We start from the raw sequence: 6,138 nt of genomic DNA, 5'->3' as shown, positions 1-6,138 counted from the left end.
GCCGTTTCCCGTTTCTCCAGATTTTGTGCGTACGCCAGGGTCAGAGTTGGCGTTGAGGTAGGGACGTTTTACCGCCAAGTCGTGTTTTGATAAATCCCAAAAATTGACAATAATTGGCGGACGCCAGGTTTTGTGCATGCGACAGCTTCATAAATGAGGTCCCAGGAGCCCGTGTCGTGAGCACAGAACAGAGTGATGTGGGCATGTTTCCAGGTGTTGTTGAGAAGCTGGACAGCTGCATTCGTCACCAGTTGCAGACGGTGCAGAGAGACCTGGTTTACTCCAACATAGAGGCCATTGCAGTAGTCCAAACGTGAACTGATAAAGACATTAATTGTTTTTTCCAGGTTATTACGGCTGAAAAATGGTTTGACTTTGGTCAACAGATGAAGCTGAAAGAAACTCGCCCTGATCACAGAGTCTAGAGTTTGAGATTACTGTCCAAAACCATCCCAAGATTTCTGACTGACTGGTTGAGACGGGTTGTCAGAGGTATGAGATCCAAAGCTATGTTTGCTGAGCTGGAGGCACCAAAGATGGTGAATTCAGTCTTTGACTGGTTCAAGCAGAGGAAGTTTTGAGATAACCACTATTTAATGCCTTGCAGACGCATTTGGATGGACCATGTGTCTGGAAAGTTCTGGGTAACCGGCAGATAGATGTGTAGATTATCTGTGTACAGATGGAATTAAACCTTATGATGGGATTTCCGAACCTAAGAGCAGCATATGCAATGAAAAAAAAAAGACTGGGCCCAGAATGGAACCCTGTGGCACACCAGTAGACGGTTGAGCTGGAGAGGAGAAGAGATCATTGATCATTACAGAGAAAGTTCTATCTGTTGGTATAACCAGAACTACTAAAGCTCAGGTCCCTGAAGGCCCCTGCTGGGCCAGGTAATAAAGGAGGGTGAAACGGTGTCAAACCCTGCAGTAAGGACCAGCCTCATCAGGAGCACAGGTAGTTTTTTAGCATGTCAGGACAACAGGACATCATTCTGCACTTACAGTAGTGCAGACTCTGTACTGTGGAGTGCACTGAAACCAAATTGAAATGTTTCAAATATATGGTTTTGATTCAAAAGTAATTATAATCGTGTAAAGATGAGCTTTTCCAAAAGTTTAGGCCAGATGGGACACTGGTCTGAAATTAGAGAGAACTGATGGATCAAGATTAGGTTTTTAGATTAGTGAACTGATGACAGCCGGCTTACAAACGGTTGGGACAGACCCTGATTTCAGGATGGTGTTGAAAAAAAAAAAAAAAAAAAAGCGAGAAGACGTGGCCCTACTCTTATCAAAAAAATCTGTTTTAGAACCCTGAATGGAACAATGTCGAGAGGACACATCGCAGGTCTCAGCTTCTGGACAACCTCAGACAGCAGAGAGAGAGGCACTGACTAATACATTAAGAAAGCAGGAAGTGAAGCAGGTAGGTGCACATCTGGGACACTAAACATACTATTGTTTATACTCTGTCTAACCAAAGCCACTTTGCCAATGAAGTCATGAAGAAACTCCTCACAGGTTGATTTAGACACATTTCTAAACACGTTAATGGAGGGTTTTGTAACAGACTGAATTGTTCTGAACAAGACTTTCGGCTGATTACAGATAGAAATTACACTTTAAATGTGTTTATATTTAGTTTCTTTAACAGCCTTTTGATAATCATAAAGACAAACTCTCATAATGCCCAAGAACACATGCAGCTTCTTCCACCTCTGCTCAGCCTGTTTGCAGCTCCTCCACAGGGCAAGTGTGGTGTACTTCATCCAAGGTTTGGTTTAAGTTTGATGGACCTCCACTTAAAGGTGCAACAGAGATAAGTATCTGTGAACAGGTGGAGTGAAAAGACAAGATAAATTCTTCTGAGCACAGAGGAGGCACACACTGAGGATGAAAACCAGAGCAAATGAAGGCAACAGTGAATTCACCAGCTGCAGCAGACATGATGGTATGGTGACCATGCGCTGGGACAACAGATTTAGCTGGAGATGAAGGAGCTCTGAAGTCGAATATAATGGGAAGGTGGTCTGATATGCAAGTGTCCAGTATTTTCTATATCAATATTGGGAGGCCATGTTAAATTATAAGGTCCAATGTGTGACCATGTTTGCGTGTGGGGGTATTTATTGATTGAGTTAAGTCAAAAGAAGTTAACAGGTTTTGAAAGTCATAAACCAATTGATTGGGTGGACAACAAACATGAATAGTAAAGTCTCCACAAATAATAAAACTGTCATATTTAGGCCTTATTTCAGCAAGAAAATCAGAGATCTCATAAATGAAATCCGTATTGTATGTGGTAGGACGAGATAGAACAGGGCACAGCGTGGAGGATGCTTATTCTTGATTCTCCTTCAAAAGCTGAACAGCATCTCAAAGCATTAAGCTTTCAAATGAATTTAACATTTTACAGTTTCCTGTTTGTTATGTTGGTTTTAAGACTGATTCAAAGTGCTGCCCATCCAGACCAGAGCACTCTTTGTACGTTTTTATTTATTCTTGGTAAGTTTTTATTGCCTGATTAAACCCCATACGGACCATATCGAATTTCCCCCCTGAGGATGAGTAAATTATCTATCTATCTATCTATCTATCTATCTATCTATCTATCTATCTGTCTATCTATCTATCTAAATTAATCACAATGAATGAAGATATAAAATCGGACAGTTTTACAACATAGATTTTTATTAATATGATTAATAATCATTACTGCTAAAACTAATAAAAGCCAAATAGACAGATTATTAGAGAGCATACTTACCAAAAAATCATGCAGCCTGCAGGCTTACACATATGAGTTGCAGCTACCAGACACAGAAAAACACAAACAACCCACATCTCCACAATATTCAGAACATGTAGCTTAATGTGGCCATGCAGCACGACAACCTACTTTCCTCTGAGAGTGCATTAAGATTTAACAACCTTTATGCAAGCAGCCACATGAACTGACCTACATAACACCAGCTGTATAATAGATGGGTTACGTTTCATCATAAAAGAGCTGATGCAAGGTTGCTAATCCATTTCTTTTTTAGGTTCCTGATCCATATTTTTGATTACGTGGACTACATGCTGTAAAAATAAAATAAATAAAAACATTTTTAAAAATTTAAAATGTTAAATTAAATCATGAAAAAGGGGAAGCACTTGCACAGAATCCAGTTTTTAAAACTGGATGTTCTTTTCTAAATCAGGACCAGATAGTGGTCAGAGTGGTACAGACTGCCTCTGAAATCAGATTGCGCATCCCCCTTGCAACACACACACACACACACACACACACACACACACACACACACACACACACACACACACACACACACACACACACACACATCTCAATTAATCGTATTTAATCCCATAATAAAAATTGACCATAAAAGCCTTTTTTTTTTCATTTAAATGGATTTTAAGGGATAATTAAGTTAAATAACAGACAAAGAGATTAATATTATAAACTCAAGCTCTACTATTGTCTGGAAAAATATATTTAATTTTAAAACAGTAAAAATGAAATAGTGACATTTTAAATACTTTAACTAAAATTTCCAGCTGTTCTCTAATTCCACAATATGTTTTAATAATTTTAAGTTTTCATGGTTTTTATCCACACTCTTCATTAATAGATATTAACATGTGACAGTAAGCCAGGACTGGATCAGTTTGTGGCAACTTCAGTCTGGTCATGCAGCGGTGATCACCTCCTGCTCTGACAGTAGTGTGAAGCTGGATGCCGCATGCATGCTGCAAATAAATTATAAAGATACTCAAAGAGTACCTAGTATCCATGTTACCTAGTGCAGATTAAGTTGGTGCCAAGGCCACTGAGGACACCAACGTCTGGATCTTTTTTTTTTTCTTTTTTTTTTCTTTCTTTGTTTTTTTGTTGGTTTTTTTTTTTTTTTGCTCTGTACCTCACAAAATGAAAAAATAAAATATAAGCTTTCTGAGAAGTCTAATTAGTTGTGATGTGTGGATTGATACTGACATATTGATACATCCCATATCAATTTTTATATTCTAGATCTTCGTCTTCGTCTTAATGTTAACTATCATTAACATGAAGGTAAACTCTGAGGATAGATTACTTATTTTCCATTGTCATGTGCAAAATAAGGTAGCATCGCGTCATCGTGCTGCTCAATCACTGATCAATCAGTCCAATTTCTGTCAGGTATGGTGACATTTCAGCGCCACAAACCATAAGGATAAGTAACCTATCCTCAGAGTTTACCTTCATGTTAATGATAGTTAACATTAAGACGAAGATGTGTGGAAAGATCACAAACATCCTTCACATCTGGGAACCAACCATAACACAGAAGGAGACATTATGAGAAGATGATGAGTTGATCTGAAGAAGAGGACAGGTGCTGCTATAAGGCCAGACAGGTACTATCCATGTTCTATCGGGTAGTATCAAGTACTATCCATGTACAGAGGGAGAAAGGGACGCTGTTGGGTGACATGTAACACTGTAGTGAATAAAACTGTCACTGTGAGGCTTAAAAGAAAGAAGTTTCATAGTTTCAACTGGTTAAGCCTATTTATTAACAGTAGATTTTTTTAATAGACAGACGGACAGACAGACGGACGGACACAGACAGACAGACAGACAGACAGACAGACAGACAGACAGATAGATAGATAGATAGATAGATAGATAGATAGATAGATAGATAGATAGATAGATAGATAGATAGATAGACATTTAACAAAAATCTTGAACAGTTATATTTATATAAAACTTAGTTACTTTTTAATTTAGTTTAGTTTCTAAAACTTTGTTCTGTGCTCTCTTTGTAGTTTAGGCCCACATGTGAAAGACTGACATTCAGCTGTCTCACACATGAGCCTGGAGATGAAGCGGTTCCGAAGAGACTCAGCCAAGAAGCTGCGCTGGGCCCCGCTGGGGTCAATGGGTTCGGAGCCTCAGCTTTCCCTGTGTCCTTAAAGACGGGTCGCGTGACCCCGCCCCTCTGACGAAGTCGTGTCGTCGACGAGAAGCATATCCGTTTTCAGTCCATGTCGAGCTGTCGCCAGCAGAACCGGAAATAAAGCCTTTACATTTCAGACCAAAACACAACTATGGTCTGCGGGACAAAAAATAAAACAAAATAAAAATGATAATAATAATAATAAAAGAGTCAATTTTATGTTGAAATCTAAAACAAAACCAATTAAAACGCAAACAAAAACATAAATAAACCAGTTCTAAAGTGCATTTTATAATTACCATAGCCTATATTATTCTGGCCTATCATCTAACAATTGTCTTTCAGTTATTTAACACCAGGTTTGTTTCTTTGTGTTAAATTTTTTTCAACATTCAGAAGGATCTCAAATCTGACAAATCTCACATCAGTTTAAACTATATATATATATATATATATATATATATATATATATATATATATATATATATATATATATATATATATATATATATATATATATATTTTGTAGGCTACGTATGGAACAAAAGTGTGTATTTTATTGTGTTTTATACAAACATACATACGTACATATGTACATATATATATATATATATATATATATATATATATATATATATATATATATATATATATACACACATATATATATGTATATATATGTATATATATATATATATATATATATATATATATATATATATATATATATATATATATATATATATATGTACATATGTACGTATGTATGTTTGTATAAAACACAATAAAATACACACTTTTGTTCCATACGTAGCCTACAAAACTGCAAGTGGGGGAAAAAAAACCTTTGTTTGTATTTGTGTGTGTGTGTGTGTGTGTGTGTGGGGGGGGGGGGGGGGGGGGATTGATAAAACGGTTTTATTTTATTTTTTTTATTTGGTAGGCCTGCATCATTTTTTGAAGATGAAGATTTTGTTAAATCAAATCAGCAACTTATTTGGCCTGTTGTGAAAAGTTATAATTTTGAAAGATGTTGGAAATAGATAAATCTCATACGAGAAAATGTACTCGTCTTTTTTTTATTTATTTTTTTATTTTATTGCGGACATAAAAACATTTTCCCATCGCTTTAAATATCTTTTATTTTGAACCTCCAATCGGAAGTTAAACACTTTAAACCCGGAACT

Source organism: Telmatherina bonti, assembly GCF_933228915.1.
Source record: "Telmatherina bonti genome assembly, chromosome: 3".
NCBI lineage: Eukaryota > Metazoa > Chordata > Actinopteri > Atheriniformes > Telmatherinidae > Telmatherina > Telmatherina bonti.
This window is presented reverse-complemented; position numbering follows the sequence as displayed.